Source organism: Mytilus galloprovincialis, chromosome 12, assembly GCF_965363235.1.
Source record: "Mytilus galloprovincialis chromosome 12, xbMytGall1.hap1.1, whole genome shotgun sequence".
In the NCBI taxonomy this organism is placed as follows: Eukaryota; Metazoa; Mollusca; class Bivalvia; order Mytilida; family Mytilidae; genus Mytilus; species Mytilus galloprovincialis.
Genome location: NC_134849.1, coordinates 32,230,479 through 32,251,065, shown reverse-complemented (window position 1 = coordinate 32,251,065; position 20,587 = coordinate 32,230,479). Strand labels below are relative to the sequence as shown.

At 32.5% G+C, this 20,587-nt stretch overlaps 1 long non-coding RNA gene across 1 annotated transcript; it reads right to left on the bottom strand.

The window, feature by feature from the left end:
• Window positions 1–2,608: 2,608 nt before the first annotated feature.
• Window positions 2,609–3,774, bottom strand: LOC143054717 (uncharacterized). Its single transcript, XR_012971798.1, has 2 exons — window positions 3,664–3,774; window positions 2,609–2,796 (listed from the first exon to the last, which is right to left on the bottom strand). It is a non-coding gene; the product is annotated as an uncharacterized LOC143054717 (long non-coding RNA).
• Window positions 3,775–20,587: the final 16,813 nt, after the last annotated feature.

Genomic DNA, 20,587 nt, shown 5'->3' with positions numbered 1-20,587 from the left:
ACTCCTGACTTAAAACAGGTGAAAACAATTGTAGCGGGATTAAACGTTTTAAAGGAACCTAACTGTATCCCTTATCTGAAACTTAAGTGTAACATCACAACATAGAAAGACACACTTTAAAATTTCAATTGGAATGGCTTAACTTAATCAAAAAGACGTAGTTACGCAAATGAACATACACTGAACGAATAAAGGTGTTCTTTCAATGTACATACAATTGGACGAATTCATAGACTCTGTATATTTAAAGACCCTCATTTTAGCGGTATCGGGTAGGTTTTCACTATATATTTTAAATATCCAACTGGCACTTTGGGCGCTCCGTAAACATAGAAGATAGGACGTGTACCTAAATGCCTTTTAGTCACGTTTTCATCTACATATTAACTAAATGTCTGCATAATATTAGAAGGATTGAGAGATCAGGGAGCTCTCACCATTGCCCTATGCCCTTTTGTCCAAAAATTTTCACAATTTTAAGCTGAAAAGTGACAATCTAAGCCCTCCGTAGATATCGAATATGACATTATTCTGAGAAATCCTTCTAATTCAACATTTATATATACAGAGTCTATGATTTAGTTGAATTTTATGGACAATGAAAGACCAGGGTGGTCTCACCCTCATTTAAGCTGTCTCAGGTAGGTTTTCACTATATATTTCTTTTTATGGGATTTCCATAAATATTTCTATTTATATTCCTATATATTTCCCGATTTATCAGTTTTTCTATTTGTTTTAAGAAATATCATGACTTTTTGTTGTATAAAAATACATTTTTGAAGTTTTTTTATTGACAAAAATCTCTATTACATAAAGACAAATATGCAAGTTAGAAAAGGGTTTATATTCGAGAACAACGAGAATTAACGATAGCTTGGAGAGGGCATGACACGATTTCCTACGTATCTTATCAGTCCTCTATAAAAGTCATGCTTTTAATGTTATTAAGTATTTTTTTTTTATGATTTTCAACTAAATTTTGAATATCCAACCGACTGCTAGCAGCAGCCGGTTGGATTTTGCATATCGAATATCGAATAACAAACCGGGTGCTAATTATATATAACTTCACAAACATTCTACTATTTTCTATAATCTTCCGTCAAGGAAGACCGTGATTTTTTTTGTGTTCAAATAATGAACAAAAATAAATTATGTTGCAGAGCAAAAAACGACAACCACTAGATTGAAGGGTCCTAACATGGGTTCATGAGGCACACAAAGAATGCAGGTTATACTAGTTTGTTAAAACCGTGGATCAGTAAAAGAGGAAAACGCTTTCTCTTGATTTGTGTATTCTATTAATTTATTAGGTATTCATATATAACTATCTATATATATTTTTTTTTCTTTGAAATTATTCATTTATTTTCTTATTCATTTTTTAAAATTATTCATATATTTCAGTTATTTCTGTATATACAGGGGCGGATCCGGCCATTTTAAGAAGGATATTCCCAACCTAGGACAAAAAAGGAGGGTTCCAACTGTATGGCCCCATTCAAATGCATTGATTGGCCTAAACAAGGGCGGTCCCCCCGGAAACCCTCTTGATCCCCAATAATATATCATATTATCCATCTATCTATTTTAACAAATAATACGTAAACAAATAGATATACAAAGTAAATCAATCCTGCTTCAACCTTTCATCATCACATCAACTGTGAAATGTAGCAAACAAGAAAGAAAGCATAAAATAGCAACATCTGTACAGGTCATGAAAGATGACAAAAATACTATCATACTGAACGATCCCTTTCATAAGCGTACTCTTGTTTTTAAGAACATGTTTATTGAAATGAAAAGAAAATTAGAAAATAGGAATTTTATTTTTAAACTTTATCATGTTAATCGCACCATTAAAATTGCTTACAATTCTATCTCGAAAAAAGGATGAACGCAGAAAAGAACCCCGAAAGAACCCATATTGTCTTTTAATTTTTTTCGTCTATTTGTTTTATGCGTGATTCACGTTAAAACGATAAGCTTCAAATAACAGGTATACATTTAGGTTGATACAATGTAACATGTTGATAGCAGTTTACTTATCAGACACAATGAATCAAATGTTAACATGCTTATTGACGAATACACTAATGAAAGAAGATATAGAATCCTGTCTTGTAACAGTTTGGACTGGTATTTGACTGTTGAATAAAAGGTTATACGTAAACTGATCGGATAGTAATAATGCATACGAATAAAATCTCTGATTATGTAGTCAGCGCCTATAAGAAAATAAATCATAGATTGTTTAAAGTCGTTTTATCTACAAATACGTTTTAACTAATATGTATTTACTTATTTATTTATTTATTTACAAGATTGATCGTTTATATAAATGTACAGTGTTAATTTCCATTGTTTAACCCAAGCGTACATTTTAAATAAATAAATTGAATGAAAACTACGGTTCCTAATTTGTGCATTGGAATTAAAAATTCGATATGCATCATTACTTTCTTTTGTTTACAACTCTGTCTTGTATTGTTCTGGTCGTACTATTTCAAATATTCAATTTCATGACTGTATCATGTGTATCCATAAGTTTACCATAGTACTATCATATGGTTGGGTTAAAAATTAATGGTAAACCTTAGGCTAGTTTTTACTGTTTTAATGTTTAATCTTACCGTTTTAATTTCTTGACATAACTGCACGACTCGATTCTCAATTATATGTGTTAAGATAATCGTTGCAAAGAATCCTGCTCAAACTTTAGTGAAAGACGGGGTTAATCTTGCTTTGTTGCGAGAGTTTATATTCTTTGTTGAAGGCAATTGTAGTGACCTGCAATACAAGTTCCATTCAATTGAGTTTAGTTATTATATGTCTTGTGTTTCTGTCTCTGCCCTAGGTTTTCTATATGAGTCTATTGGCACGAGAAACTTCATGTGAGCTTGACCTTTGTCCTCAATGTAAAACTTGTATATTTTGTTTGAATTAAATGGAGAATTAACTGTATGATTGGCATTCGTACCACATCTTCTAAGATATATTAGATACATAAGATTTATTGTTAGTTTAGTGTACCACAATGACCCTTTTATCAAAATCCTTTTTTTTTCACAAGAATCTCTTGACCAGACTATGACTTTTTGACTCTTGACCTTTGCATATTGGATGTGTCTCTTGGTATGATTACCTTGACGTCAAGTCAGGAGTCTCTGGTTTTTGTTAGTCTTGTATATTTTTAATTGTAAGTTGATTTTATAATTTGAAGTTTGAACTGGTACACATTTTGTTAAGGGCCATCTGAAGCCCGCCTCTGGAAGAGGGATTTTCTCGCTTTGTTGAAGATATAAAAAAGAAGATGTGGTATGGTTGCCAATGAGACAACTATCCACAAAAGACTAAAATGACACAGACTTTAACAACTATAGGTTCCCGTACGGCCTTCAACAATGAGCAAAGCCCATACCGCATAGTCAGCTATGAGGACTCATAAATGGCCTTTGACTGCTTTCTGCTCTTTTGACATTGTTACTGTCTCTTTTACACATTCCACATTTCCATTCTCAATTTTTTAGAATGTTTGGTTCAGATGAAACTAAATCCTTTAATTTCCGTGAATATCAAGTAAGAAAATTTACTGCTTCAGTAGCATCATGTTCTGCCAGCTGTGATAGATAATGCAAAATGTTTCAATCATTTTACCTTAGATTTCATTTCATGGACATGTAGGTATGAATAGTCTGCTTTTACATCATAAAAATTCACACAGAAGGTATACGCATATCAATAAACTGAACTCAATGCTAAGAACCATTAAAGTAGACTTAGACAGAGAGCTCAATCTAGTGAAAGACTTTGTTAAGTTGGTCACATTTAACTTGATATCACTGTCTGTTACCAAACTGCACCGAGATCCTGAAAAAAAATGTGCAAGTTCAGTTTATTTAAAAAAGAATTCAATGGAAGAAAATAAGCTGATTACTGAAGTAAATGTAGAATATGTCTATTAATCACAGATGCCCCTGCTTGTGAAAAAAATGAGTAAACTTCCACATATAGATGCAGGATTCGCGTAATTTTGACCGTTTTGTGACCATAAGCATTGTGAATAAGTTTCAAAACATTTGGCTGAGGCAAATCAAAGTTAAAGAACAGAAACAATAGATTTAGCAGTTTTCCTATCTCAAGGCTCCGGGTTGACATTTGTATCATTGGTAATCGTACCACAACTTTTTACATATAAAAAAAACATGAACAGTGACGCCATCGTGACCCAATATTGAGCTTCACAGATCTGTGTTATGGGGTAATGTGAATCGCGTATAAAGTTCATAACATTTGATTGAGTCAGACTTATTGAGGGCCCTCATGGGGTTTTTGATTATGTGATTACTTGGCCGTTTTTTTAATGATTATTTGATTATTAAGCCAAATATTTCATGATTATTTGATTACCTAGGACTGTATTTTTAGTTTATGATAATTTGATTACTAAAGATAAGCAAATATTTAATGATTATGTGATTATATTGGCAAAAAAATGGTGAATATGTTATTACTAGGACCCCCCCCCCCCCCCATGAGGGGCCTCCTTATTTAAGACAAAGGAAACGAAATAGTCAGCACTTCTTATATTTTTTAAAGGGACATGATAACTCTTGAACGGTAAAAGTGACACTTAAAAACTTCAAATTTGATTTTGTGTTGAGGTGGGGATCCCGCATACATGTTCAACCCCGCCTTATTCGGTATGTATGTGCTTGTGGTAAGTCAGGAGCCTGTAATTCAATGAATGTCGTTTTTTATGTGTTACATACTTGTTTTTCGTTCATTTTTTTTTACATAAATTTGTTCGTTTATTTTCTCGTTTGAATATTGTTTTACAATGTCATTTCAGTGCCTTTTATTGATAACTATATGCGGTATTGACTTTGCTCATTGTTGAAAGCTGCATATGACCCATAGTTTTTAGTGTTTGTGTGATCTGGTCTTTTGTGGAGAGTTCTTATTGGCACTCATGCCACATACGGGGGAGGGTTGGGATCCCGCTAACATGTTTAACCCCGCCTTATTTTATATGCACGTGCCTATTTTGTTTTTCGTTTATTTTTTGTACATAACTTAAACCGTTTGTTTTCTCGTTTGAATTGTTTTACATTGTCATGTCGGTGCCTTTAAAAGCTGACTTTGCGGTATGAACCTTGCCCATTGTTGAAGACCGTGTTGGTGACCTAGGCTACATTGTATAATTGTTAATTTCTGTGTCATTTAGTCTCTTGTGGAGAGTTCTCATTGGCACTCATGCATCAGCTCCTTTTTATATTGTGTTTAGGTTTTGAAGTATTTGATTGAGGCAAACTAAAGTAAGAAGAGCAGAACCCGTTTTTATGGGACATTCGGGACAGACGGACTAGTGTAACTCTTTATGTTCCTAAATCATGGCGCCAACACAGAAGTTCTTACTATTGTGCTGGTGATACATATCCCACTAGCACTGTCATTTACACATGTACAATTAATTTTATTATAAAAATAATATTCAATCTTAATCTTGATTTCTTTATTTTTGGCCGAATGATTATATGCATGCCCTTCACAACGACTGCATGAGTATCAAATTTGCCAATTTATTGTACATAATTATACATTTTATTATATTTATAACTTTTTTCCCAACTAATTAAAGCTTACCAACTTATTGATCATAACTTTCCTTTATATGTCTTTTAACATTTTGTTTTGAACAAAAAGATTTCTAACATATACTTCACATGTATTTCTTTCAAATCTGACATTATTAAAAATCCATTAAATAAATTCAGTCGAACTTGATAATAAATGTGCAATCAAATATATATGCAAGTCGTCAACTGGTCAAGTGGCTAGATGCACATATCGTTAGCCATATAAACAACATGTCCTAATTGGGTGGTTTTAAAACTTCTAGCATCGGTGGATCCAGGGGGCGCCCCCAAACCCTTTGTGGGGGAAATTTGGTTGATTATATAGGGAATCATTGAAGCATAAATGAAGCGGGCCCCCTTAGGAAAAGTTCTGGATCCGCCACTGTCTAGACATATTTACGTAAATAAGGGATGAGTAAAGGAAAAAAAAAGAAAACAGCATGACTGAATTAAATAAAAAGATGTTCGATGTACTGTATACTTCGGTTTGTTTTAAAAATATATACGATGCTTTATTTTTATCTAGTTTTCTTATCAAAATAATTAAAATGAGAAAATAAATACCTTATAGCTTCCTTTACCGTCGATGCTAAAATGTTTAATGTTATAAAATAATTTTAGCGTCTTTGACCTACTTTACCTTTTTATTCGGAGACTTGCGGTTATTTTCTGTTACGTTCAACGGGAACATTAGAATGATCTAGAATAGAACCAAGATGGAACCAAGAGCGGATCCAGGGGGGGGGGGGGGGGGGGGGGGGGTCCTTCGTGGGAAAAAATTGGTTGATTATATAGGGAATCATTGAAGCATAACTGAAGCGGGCCCCCCTTAGGAAAAGTTGGATCCACCACTGTCTAGACATATTTACGTAAATAAGGGATGAGTAAAGGGAAAAAAAAGAAAACAAAATGACTGAATTAAATAAAAGGATGTTCGATATACTGTATACTTCGGTTTGTTTTAAAAATCTATACGATGCTTTATTAAGTCTTTTCACTTTTTTGTGAAAAGACTTATTGTATTTCTTCTGATTATTATTATTATTTTTTTTTTCCGCCACATTCTGAAATTTTTGTTTCGCAATATGTCGCTCAGATATTTTGTATATTGTATTGTATAGTTTATACGGTTTTAAATCTCACCCTGTGAAGACGAACAATTTTCTTTGTAAGAGTTATCTCCCTTTTCACTGTTTACCCTCTGTGTGCATCTTCTTCGTAACAAAAAAAGATAGCGACAAAATTCTTTCTACAAACTGTTCGTTACATCCTCAGGAATTTTTGGTTAATTTGGATCGAAGCGATTCGATGACATTTTATAGGAGTTATCTACCTTTACAAAATAAATTTGTCGGTATGTTCATTTAACTCATAAACAGTTAACCGTATAACCCTGGAATGTTTTTATTTGAGTCCCCTGGGTCCTAACTTAGAAAATGAGGTCAAGGTCAAAGGTCAAGGTCAAGTTCTCAATTGTGACTTTTGCTTGTTTTTGCATTTTCTCCGACACTTTGAAAGATATATACTAAAGAACAAGTGCAAAATGTCAGCTTTATTGTAATGAAGATATGCTACATTTAGTCTTATACAATTTAATGGCATCTTATAGGAGTTGTTGCCCCTCAAATGTCTTGATATGAGGTTATTTGATTATGACTTCAACTAAGTTCATTATATAGGCATTTGACCTTGTACAAAAGGTAAGGTGACAAATGACCTTGAAAAATGACTACCGGAAGTGACCTTGAGAAAACCGGAAGTAGCCTTTTTTGCAATTTGTTCATTTAAAAGGACTCAGAATCCATATATTTTGTCATATAGATACATAAACTGATTACTGACGACTAAAAATGACTTCCAACAAACCGGAAGTGGCCAATTATCTTCCATTCTACATACAAAAGTATATAGAAACTATATATTTTTGGAATCAGTGTGAAAAAAGCTATCATATGAGACCGGAAGTGACATTCATTTCACCGGAAGTAGCATATTATCTCCCTGACATCATTCAAAAGTATAATTAAACCATTATTTATTGCATTAGTATGAAGAAACTATCTTCTTATCAAAATTTCTTTGTTGTGGAAAGACTTTCAATTGTTCTCTGAACAATTGGTTTTTAATTATTTTTTTTTTTCTTCCGCCAAATTTTGTTCTTGCGATAAATGTTTGTTTCACAATATGTCGCTTAGATATTTCTCATATTGTATCGTATAGTTTATGCGCTTTTAAATTTCACCCTGCTAAGCCGAACCATTTTCTTTGTAAGAGTTATCTCCCTATTCACTGTTTATCATCTGTGTGCATCTCCTTCGTAACAAAAAAAGATAGCGACAAAATATTTTTTACAAATTGTTCGTTAAATCCTCAGGAATTTTTGGCTCATTTGGGTCGAAGCGATTCGCTGAAATTTTATAGGAGTTATCTACCTTTACAAAACAAATTTGTCGGTATGTTCATTTAACTCATAAACAGTTAACCGTATAACCCTGGAATGTTTTTATTTGAGTCCCCTAGGTCCTAACTTAGAAAATGAGGTCAAGGTCAAAGGTCAAGGTCAAATTCTAATTTGTGACTTTTGCTTGTTTTTGCATTTTCTCTGACGCTTTGAAAGATACATAAAGAAAAACAATTGCAAAATGTCTGCTTTATTGTTATGAAGATATGATACATTAAGTCTGATACAATTTAATGGCATCTTATAGGAGTTGGTGCCCCTAATATGTCTTGATATGAAGTTATTTGATTATAACTTCAACAAAGTTCATTATAAAGGCATTTGACCTTGTACAAAAGGTAAGGTGACCTTGAAAAATGACTACCGGAAGTGACCTTGAGAAAACAGGAAGTAGCCTTTTTTGCAATTTTTTCATATAAAAGTACTCAGAATCCATATATTTTGTCATATAGATACATAAACTGATTACTGAAGACTAAAAATGACTTCCAACAAACCGGAAGTGGCCAATTATCTGCCATTCTACATATAAAAGTATATTGAAACTGTATATTTTTGGAATCAGTGTCAAAGAAGCTATCATATGAGACCGGAAGTGACATTCATTTCACCGGAAGTAGCTTATTATCTCCCTTACATCACTCATTAATATAATTAAACCATTATTTATCGCATCAGTATGAAGAAACTATCTTATCAAAATTTCTTTGGTGTGGAAAGACTTTCAATTGTTCTCTGAACAATTGGTTTTTAATTTTTATCTAGTTTCCTTATCAAAATAATTAAAATGAGAAGATAAATACCTTGTAGCTTCCTTTACCGTCGATGCTAAAATGTTTAATGTTATAAAATAATTTTAGCGTCTTTGACCTACTTTACCTTTTTATTCGGAGACTTGCGGTTATTTTCTGTTATGTTCAACGGGAACATTAGAATCTTCTAGAATAGAACCCAGATGGAACCAAGAAGTTGGGTTGCCTTAACCAAACAACCCGGATGTTGAACCAGTTACCATGGTTTCGAACCAAAGAACCAAGGTTCAGAACCAGAAAACCCAGATGGAACCAAGGTTTAGAATCAGAGTGCCCGGATATAACCTAATTGCATTCGGAATTCTCATGACTTTTTATACCTTCAATGTATTTTCCAAATCATTTATTTATTTAGTATATTTATATATAATTTATGTATTTACAAGATTGATCGTTTATATAAATATACAGTGTTAATTTCCGTTGTTTAACGCGAGCGTACATTTTAAATGAATAAATGGAATGAAAACTACAGTTCCTTATTTGTGCATTGTGATTAAAAATTCGATGTATAATCTGTCTTGTATTGTTCTGGTCGTACTATTGCAATTATTCAATTTCATGACTGCATCAAGTGTTTCTATCAGTTTATCAGTTTATCATAGTGCTATCATATGGTAAGGTTAGAAAATAATGGTTAACCCTAGTTTTAAGTGTTTTAATGTATTATCTTACCGTTTAATTTATTGACATAACTGCACGACACGATTTACAATTAACAGTGGTATGATAATCGTGGCAAAGAATCCTGCTCAAACTTTTGTGAAAGACGGTTTTAACTTTGAAGTGTTGCGAGAGTTTATGTTCTATGTTGAAGGCACTTGTATATAGTGACCTGCAATACAAGTACTGTTCCATTGAGTTTAGTTATATGTCTTTTGTTTCTGTCCCTGACCCATGTTTTCTGTATTTGGCATGTGTAGTGCATCATGACATAAGACATTGTTACGTGTACCGTGTTTAACTTTCGTGCAGGACTGCGTTGTGTATTTTTGAAACGGAACTCTTGACCAGACTATGACTTTTTGACTCTTGACCTATGCACTTTGTGTTTGTCATGATACAGTGTTTTCCTTGTATATTACCCTGACCTAAAAGTATAATTCTAAATTGACGTTGCTTCTGAATATGTAGCATGAAGATGTATTGTCATAAGATATTGAGTCTTGTGGCACGAGAAACTTCATATGAACTTGACCTTTGCCCTTATTTTACAACTTGTATGTTTTGTTTGAATTATATGGAGAATTGTCTGATTGCACTCATACCACATCTTCTTATATCTATAATAGATATAGTTGTTAGTTTTGTGTACCACGATGACCGTTTCCTCAAAATCTGCTTGTGTTTTTTTGGTCATGGAACTCTTGACCAGTCTATGCCTTTTTGACTCTTGACCTATGCATATTGGGTGTTCCTCTGGGTATGATTACCTTGACAAAGTCAGGAGTCTCTGGTTTTTGTTAGTCTTGTATGTTTTTATTTGTAAGTTCGGCTTTTTGTATTGGAGTTTGAACTAGTACACATTTTGTTAAGGGGTCACCTGAAGTCCGCCGCCGGGCGAGGGATTTTCTCACTTTGTTAAAAACCCATTGGTGCCCTTTGACTGCTTTTTGCTCTTTTGTCATGTTACTGTCTCTTTAACACATTTCACATTTCCATTCTCAATTTTTGAATTGAAGAATGTTTTGATATCTTTTAACTGCCGTGAAAAATTAGAGAGAAAATCTGCTGCTTCAGTAGCACCAATTGCTGCCATGTGTGATAGATAATCCAAAATGTTTCAATCATTTTACCTTGGATTTCATTTCATGGACATGAAGATATGGATAGTCTGTTTAAGCATCTTATAAAATCACACAGAAGGTATACGCATATCAATAAACTGAACTCAGTGCGAAGAACCTTTAAAGTACACTTAGACATAGAGCTCAATCTAGCGAAACACTTTTTTATGCTGGTCACTGTCTGTTATCAAACTGCACCGCAATCCTAAAAAAAAATATGCAAGTTAATTCTAATAGAAGTAGAATCCAAAGGAAGTAAATAAACTGTTTACTGAAATAAATGTACAATATGTCTATGGGCCACAGATGCCCCTGCTTGTGAAAAAAAACCCACAAGTAAACTTCCACATATAGATGCAGGATTCACGCAAGTTTGACTGTTTTGTGACCATAAGCATTGTGTATAAGTTTCAAAACATTTGGTTGAGGCAAACTAAAGTTAAAGAACAGAAACATCATATTTAGCATTTTTCCTATCTTAAGACTACGTGTTGATATTTGTATCATTAGTACTCGTACCAACTTCTTATATCTAATAACTCATGAACAGTAATACCACCCAATATCGAACTTGATATATATCTGTGTTATGGGGTAATAAGCCTTTTTACGTATTAGGTTTATAACATTTGATTGAGTCAAACTTATTAAAAAAAATCGAAAACCAAAAATTCAGCAATTTCTTTGTTTTTACAGGAACATGATAACTCATGAACGGTAAAAGTGACGCTACCAAATTTCAAATTAATTTTTTTATTTGGAAATAAACATTGTCCCAGATTAAGGAGACGGCGGAGACCCCGCTAACATGTTCAACCCCGCCTTATTCAGTATGCATGTGCCTGTCGCAAGTCAGGAGCCTATACATTTGTCCGTTTCTTTTCTCGTTTGAATTTCGTTTTATCGTGTGTTTTATGTTGTGATGTTATCATATTGTTTCATCCCGCTGCAAATGTTTGCATCTGTATAAAGTCAGAAATCTGATGTACATTAGTTGTCGTTTTGTTTAGGTAATTTATACGTGTTTCTCGTATCTCGTTTTCTATATAGATCAGACCGTTGATTTCCCGTTTGAATGGTTTTACACTAGCAATTTTGGGGCCCTTAACAGCTTGTGGTTCGGTGTGAGCCAAGGCTTCGTGTTGAAGGCCGTTCATTGACCAATAATGGTTTACTTTTATAAATTGTTATTTGGATGAAGAGTTGTCTCATTGGCACTCATACAAGAAGGTCGTATTGTGACATACAGTTGTTAATTTCTGTGTCATCTTGTCTGTTGTGGTTAGTTTTTCTTTGGCGCCCATGCCACATTAGATGGAGGGTGGTGATCCCGCTAGCATGTTTAATCCGCCTCATTCTATATTTGTTGTATGCGTCTGTCCCAAGTCAGGAGACTGTAATTCATAATTGTCGTTTTTTCATGTGTTACATATTTGTTTTTGTTCATCTTTGTACATAAATTTGTCCGTTTTTTTTTCTCGTTTGAATTGTTTTACATTGTCATATTGGTACCTTTTATAGCTGACTATGCGGTATGAATTTGCTCATTGTTGAAGGCCGTAGGGTGACTTATAGCTGTTAATTTCTGTGCTATCTAGTCTTTTGTGGAGAGTTCTTATTGGCACTCATGCCACATCTTCTTTTTTATTATGTGTATGAGTTTTGTAGTATTTGTTCCAGGCAACTAACCTAAAGTTAAAAGAACGTAACCCTTTTATTTTTTTTTGACGTTCGGGACGAACGGACTAGAGTAACTCTATAAGCCCCTTTACTATGGTACCAACACAGAAGTTCTGACTATTGTGCTGGTGCTACTCATCCCACTAGTACTGTCATTAACACACACACAACTTTATTATTAAAATATTCAATCTTAATTTTGATTTGATTATTTTGGGCCTATAATGAGTATATGCATGCCTTTCACAAGTGGTATACAATTTGCCAAAATTGTACATATACATTTTTGTAATATTTTATAACTTATTTTTCAATTAAATAAACAAACTTAAATTGATCATCACTTTCTTTTTATATGTCTTTTAACATTCCGTTTTGAACGAAACGATTTGTTGCATATACTTCACACGTATTTCTATCAAATCTGACATAATAACAAAGCAGCTATTTAATAAAATTCATTCGAACTTTAAATGTGCAATCAAATATATATGCAAATCGTCATCTGGTCAAGTAGCTAGTATATATCGTTGGCCAATTGAACGACAGGTCTTAATTTTGTTGTTTTAAAACTTTTAGAAATATTAACGGAAATAAGGAATTAAGGTAAATAAATAAAAAACAGAACGACTGATGTTCGATATAATGTATATTTCGTTTTATTTTCAACATCTAAACGATGCTTTAATTTCATCTAGTTTTCCTAATCAAAATTATTAGAATGAGAAAATAAATACCTTACATACAGCTTCTTTTACCGTCGATCCTGAAATGTTTAATGTTATAAAACAATTTTAGCGTCTTTGACCTACTTTATCTTTTTATTCGGATACTTGTGGTTATCTTCTCCAAGTTCAACGGGAACATTAGAATAATCTAGAATAGAACCCAGATGGAATCAAGAAGTCGGGTTGCTATAACCAAACAACCCGGATGTTGAACCAGTTACCATGGTTTCGAACCAAAGAACCCGGATAGAACCAAGGTTTAGAACCAGAGTGCCCGGATAGAACCTTATTGCATTCGGAATTCTCATGACTTTTTATACCTTCAACGTATTTTCCAAATCATTTATTTATTTATTATATTTATATATAATTTATTCAGGAGTGCTATTTGGCCGTTTTAGAATCTAAAGGAATTATTGATAATTGCATTGTTCGTACCCCAAAATGAAAATTACGTCACGACATTGGTTCAATTTCTTTTATTTTGGACGTTTGGTGTACACTTTAAAAATATTAACCAGAATAATAAATTAAACTCACCGATCATTAACTTCGTATATCATTACTGCTGTAACACTTTAAAAAAGAAACAGAATAAAAATAGTTTATGACCACATATTCTAAGGTTGTAAAAGGTGAATTAAAAAAAAATCAAATTCAGTTTGATATGCATCTTTTTCACTGAATAACCCTAGAATTTTTATATTTCATATTTTGAAAAGAAAAGCATTGATGTCAGTGTATTGATATATTTGATCATGGTGACGGTACAGTATTTGTGATATATATGTATTCACTGATACAAGGGGAACCCTAAAACAGACTACGAACGAATCATTTTATAAATATTGAAAACTTCTAAAATTTTGAAACCTTAGTTGTAGGTAAGATTCACATTAAAATCAAGAAACGATTTGTTCTTTGGGGCAGCACACATATATCCACCAATCAGAGATTGGTTCCAATCCCCTTGATCCGCCACTAATAATACGAAAACAAATAGAAATACAAAGTAAATCAATCCTACTTCAACCTTACAAAAGCACATCAACTGTGAACTGTAGCAAACAAGAAAGAAAGCATAAAATAACAATATCTGTTAAGGTCATGAAAGGTGACAAAATTGAGATTTTGTTAAATGTACATCTGATTCACTGAACGGCCCCTTTCATCAACGTATTCTTGTTTTTAAGGACATGTATATTCAAAAGAAAAGAGAATCAGAAATAAGAATTTCTTTCATTTTTAGATTTAATCTCTTCATTCAAATGGCATCCAAAAGCGATTAACCCAGAAAATGACCTCCGGAAGAACCTTTCATCTATTTTCGTTTTTCGGTTACAAACTTGATTGACTGATTGCTTCTTAACGTTAAACGATAAATTTTCAAATATCTGATATACATTAGGTTAATACCATACTAATGTAATATTTCGATTTCGTTTTACTTATCGCACAGTTGGAGTCAAATGTTTAATATGCTTACTGTCGAATACAGTTCACTATGGAAAGAAGATATAGTACCCTGTCTGGACTTTGGACTGATATTTTACCAATGATGAAATGGCTTTGAATAGACTAACCGGAAAAAAATCATTATATATTACGACTACAATCTCCGGTTCTGTATTGAACGTATAAACAAAATTCTTATACTGTTTAAAGTAGATTTATGTATTTGTATTTGCTTAATCTTTTTTTTTTGTTTGTTCTAATTTTAATTAGAAATCGATACAAAATAAATTCACCATTATATACATTTTTATTCCACTACTGCTGTGGCATTATAAAAGAAGAAACAAAAAGAACCCAGTAGATGGCAATATATTCAAGGGTTGTAAAAGGGGAAATGAAAAACATCAAATTCAATTAGATATATTTATTTTTTTTTATATTTCCTATTTTGAAAAAAAAAAACATTGATGTCAGCTTATTAATATATTTGATCATGACGACGGTTTTTTTGTGATTCGGTTTCCAATTGTATAACATGACATTGGCCTTGTTACTAACATATGTAATATTTTAAAAAGATGGAATACACACTTTGTATTTGGATAACTGAGCTGGGCTATAGGGTTTCCTAGAACCTTTTAAATTTAGTTGTTAAATGAAAAAAGGAAAGTCATTGATTAGAAGTATTGTGTAAGTCAGTTAAGACATTTTTGATGAAGCTATAAACCGTGAAAATTAAATTTATAAATATAGGTTGTAATTACTCGTCGTTTGCGTCCTTTATAAAATCCTAATAAAAAACGATGCGTGTTTTACTAGAATAAAATGCATAAAGATTAAAACAGAGATTGTGTTATAAACTTAACACTTTTTTGAGAGTTTTACTCGACTATTGCAAAATTAAGAAGTTATTTATCATAAAAGGGATAAATACAGAATAATACATCCGTTTCACATGGTGTCCAAACTCGAGAAACCACTATCAGCTGGATATCTGGGGGCCATATGGCTGATATTTGTCGAGGGGGTTACATCATGTAAAACAATTTCATTACGCATTGATCACTTTATCCTATATCTATAAGGAACATTTTAGTTGTTCAGGGTTGAAATCTCCCTACAAAACATATAGTACTGTGGATTCATTTATTTTCGTTGGTTCCAATTTTCGTGGATTATGGAAAACTTGCATATTCGTGGTTTTGACCAAGTCTTCATATATTCCTTAAGCAAATTTATATTTCGTTGAACGTTTAAGTTCATGGTTCCCCTGCTACCAAGAAATCCACGAAAATTAGTACCCAACGAATATTAACAAATCCACAGTAGTTAAGGATTGACATAGCAGTCATAATGAACTAGACATAACTCGGTAGGTAGACCCAGGACCGACTATTTGTACTCTGGTTCAGTACGGCAATAAGACCATCTATGCAACTAAGAATGTGCCTGAGTATGGTCAACCAACAACCACATTACAACATTACAAGGTAAACAAGCACACATTAGCGTATGACAGGTTTTCTTCATATTTCAGTGATTCACGTTAATGCTCACGTGTACCTCTGCTTAGTAATTTCAAAAGTTTCACTTAATTCTTTGTTAAAACTACTTTCAAGAAGACACCATTGAGAGTTATAAAACTACAATTTTTTTTTTCTCGAAACCCTCTAAAGTTACATTTAACCAGTCAAAAAATTGCTTGGTATACCAGATACCAGACCTTAGATATATCATGGTTATTTTATTGTATATTTAATTTATGTGAGGATATGTGTCTATAATGGTTAGCTAATAGATTTACATGTATTATAATCAAACCTTCCTTTCCGTTGGTACATTGATTAATATTAATTTGGCTCGTTGAATGTTCCTAAAATTTTGACAAAATGTTTACTTTGACCTTTTGACAAAAACAAATTAAGAAAATTTGAACCAACCACTCTATTAGAAAAAAATCATTGGTTATAAAACAGTTTGACAAACACTAATTTTAATAATTGAGGAGCTTAATATTTCCTTAGTTCAAATGCCATGGTTTTGCCATTTTTTTTTATCATGTAATGCTTTAGTAATTCCTCGTATGTATCTTCTCTCTTGAAATAACAAATACGTACCGACGCGGATTATAGAATATACTATAATGTGTTGAAAATTCAAGAACATGGAATAAATTACCACAGAATTACTGAATGTTAGACAATCATAGGTTGCTTTAAACATATCAAGAATATAGCATATCTTAATAATTGATACTTAAGGTCTCAAACAATAAAAATTCGAAAAATACCTAAAAAATGATTATGGAAATTAAAAAGTATCTCTTCTAAGAGGACAAAATAATTATCAACAAAAGACCACATGTCTAAATGTAAATTATTTTGAGTGATTAAATTTATAAAAAAAATCAACCATATACCAATTCTCTACGATTTTCTATTTCTAAATTCTTTAACTTAATGTAGTACTGATAGACAAATACTTGAACAAAGCTTTACACAGATTAATGTTTAATTCTTGTCATCCACTGTATATTGTACTACGTCTTTTGCAACACAAATTGGGAAAGTAAAAAAAGAATCATCAGATTAGGAATTATATTTAACACCTTAAAACGTACGTACACATTCACTTTCTGTAGACAATTAAATGGGACTGAATCCAATTCGAAAAAAGTCATTAGAGTATAAATAATACTTTAACGGCATGGATGATGTAAAACAAAATATAAATACACTTTAGTCTGACATATAATCAGTTCTTATGCTCCTACGCAGAGGAGGGCACATTTAGTACTATACCGTCTGTGCGTAATGAAATTTATTTCCATCATTAACTTTTAAATTAGTATTTCTAAAAAAATGTAATGAAAATTGTACACACTGTTTATTATCAAAAACGCAGTCCAAGTTTGAATCTTAGTGGCGACATTTCTACCGTTTTTGACTTATGGTCTTTACCGAGAAGCATTTCTGAATTTAGTTTCCGCTCCCTAACTTATTTTGACTACAACCAAATGTAATAAAAACATTAACTAAAAAAGCTCATTACTAAAGATCTAGAATATGGAAAGCTTCATGTTTACTGTTTTAGAGGTTTTGCCTTTTCAAATAGAAAGAGTGTTGAATTTTCGTGTCCGTTTTCTCACTTAAGATTGCTTCCACCACATGTTATAAAGCTTTTACACAAACCTTAGACCAAATTTGAATTTATGTCGCCTCACTAAAACAGAAAGATTGATTTTTTCTTGTCACAAATGTGATCTTAAAGCGCATAATCCTTTGTATGGCGTTTACAAGAAGGGTCAAAGATAAGAAAGGGACAGTCAAACTCATAGATCAAAATTAACTGACAACGTCATGGCTAAAAAAAAAGCGAACGGACAAAAAATAAATAGCACACAAGTCACAACAAAGAAAACTAAAGACTAAGCAACACAAAACCCACAAAAAACTTCGAGTGATATCAGGTGCTCTGCAAGGGTAAGCAGATCCTGCTCCACATTTGGCACCCGTCGCGTCGCTCAAATCATTTAAATTAGGTAAATAGTCTTATTCAGTAGATCATAGTCATGAAAAGGGATAAGGATTAAAGTTACCACTTGAGAAAGATATCCAATATAATATGTGAAACGGTTATTCAATAACGGTAGACCAACTCGTGATGGCGTCCGTAATATTTAGAAGGGATGATTTCAACTTCACAATTTGGAACTCTTAGTTTAACAGCTTCCTTTTGAGCACCAACCCTCTAACAAGGAAATCATCATAGGAAATAAAAGCCCGAGAATATCGTATCAATCGGGAGATATATACTCTTTATGCAGGCGCTGCTAGAATGATGCTTCATAGAAATGGAAAGTTCACAATTGGAAAGCTGAAATCATTTTTATTTTGTCCTAAAGTTTTGTTTTGAACCGACCCTAATTGTCAATTGTTAATTTCTAGCTGTAAGTCATCACATACAACATATCAATTAAAAATATATCAATTGTAACTTATCAATTATAACATTGTTACTCTGTTACTAGTTTTATCACAATCAGTCCGCTTGCATTTCTGTAAATATTGACAATGCAATTTCCCATAGGAACTCCTTTTACGGCTAAAACTGTACCACTTTAACTATGAAGTTTTGAAAAATCTTATCCTAGAAAATTGAAAGTTCATATGCACCACAATTTTTTTCAAAGGTCAAAATATAGGGCTGTTCGGCATATTTTCAACGTTTATATGCCCTGAACTTCTCAGAGTTTAAACTTACACTAATTTTCTTAACTACCCTTACCTCGAATGAAAGGTCACCACAGATTTCAATGTAAACAATATGCACATGTAAATTTTCTGGTAACATTCCCAAGTTATGCCTCTGTGAGATGGAACATAGAGAGCATGACTAGGAACCAGTATGTAAACAAAATTAATTTTCTATGGATATTCAAGATCTCCCAAAAAGGCGTGTTTTGAGACACTGTATTTACAAAGTGCAACCTTTATACAATTATTCTCATGTGAAATATAAAAAATCGTCTTAAAGGAAACATCCACAATTAAATACATTTGGTAGCATACCCTATACATTTATTACTGGGGGATACGGTATATTTTGGTAATAGTAATCAAAAAGGTAAAACATGATACACAGAGAAACACGTGATTAGTAAGCTGGTGTTTCGTATTGACAACATATTTGTTGAACATGGAGGTAAAAGTCTTCAATAAATTGCCGGTATTCCTATGAGATGAATTCTGTGCATCTTCCTGTCGACTAATTTCAGACACCAGTCAAAACACGAAGATAAAAGAACGGAGAATATTTAATTTTACATTCATATATAGTGATGATGTTCTTTCCATTACTAATCCAAACTTTTCTGATTGAGTTCCGTTAATGTATACCACAAGAACTATAAATTAAAGAAACAATAGACATGGCTACCTCATTTTTAGATGTCTACCTTGATTTCACATGAGAGGTCATCTCCGTTCATGAAATCTGTGAACAACGAAAGTTTTTAATTTTGAAATTATCAATTTCCCAACCTTAGTAAAGAATATATCAACTTCACCTGCATAATGAAATATAACACCTAACGTATTCGGTGTTCAAGAGCTTGCAGCTGCGACATAGACATCGCCAATGTATAGGCAGAACTTTTATAAACCATAGGTGTCAGAGAACGTCTCTTCTTTAAAAAAAAAAGTTCATCAGAAAATACCAAAATTTGTTGATAATTATTCTTTATCAAATTCAAAAATAATACGAGATGATCTTGAAGTGACGATTTGAGATACTGAAATTGTTTAAAATCTAAATAACGTTTCATTGTATGCTTTTCTTTTTCTTTAGGATACTATTTTTACTTTTTAGTCATTTTTTGGTAATGTTAATTTGACGTGTTCAGTACTTGTACATTCTGCAATTGTGTTGATTTGCCATGGTGAATTTTGTTTTCTTAACTTACGATTTTGTTGGTGTACTGTGCACGCTTTTTGTTTTGTTCCGTTTCTTGTTTTCTTTACATATATATTTGTTTGTTTGATTATTATAAAAATTATAATACAATTATGGCTGCTGTACCCCTATTTTTTTTAACACACCATGTTCTACGATAGCAATGCCTGTACCAAGTCAGGAATATGACAATGGTAATCCATTCGTTTAATGTGTTTGAGCTCGAGGTTGGGTTTTGTTTTTGCATTTTTGGTTTAATATTTTCCGTTGCGATTTATCCTCGTTTTTTTTTTTTTTTTTTATGTAATTCTGTATTCTTTTAACAGCTTCTGACCACTCTGTTTCTAATATATATCTTTGTTGACCGCGTACACGAAGTTTGATTTGTCTGCATAAATGTACAAAAAATAAAAAAAGTATGCACAACAATATTGAAAAATGAAAATTAATGCACATTTTAACATTTGTCAATTGATGCAATTAAAATAGTTTTGATTATCAAAAAGTTGAAGTTGTCATACAGTAAAAGAGGGACGAAAGATACCAGAGGGACAGTCAAACTCAT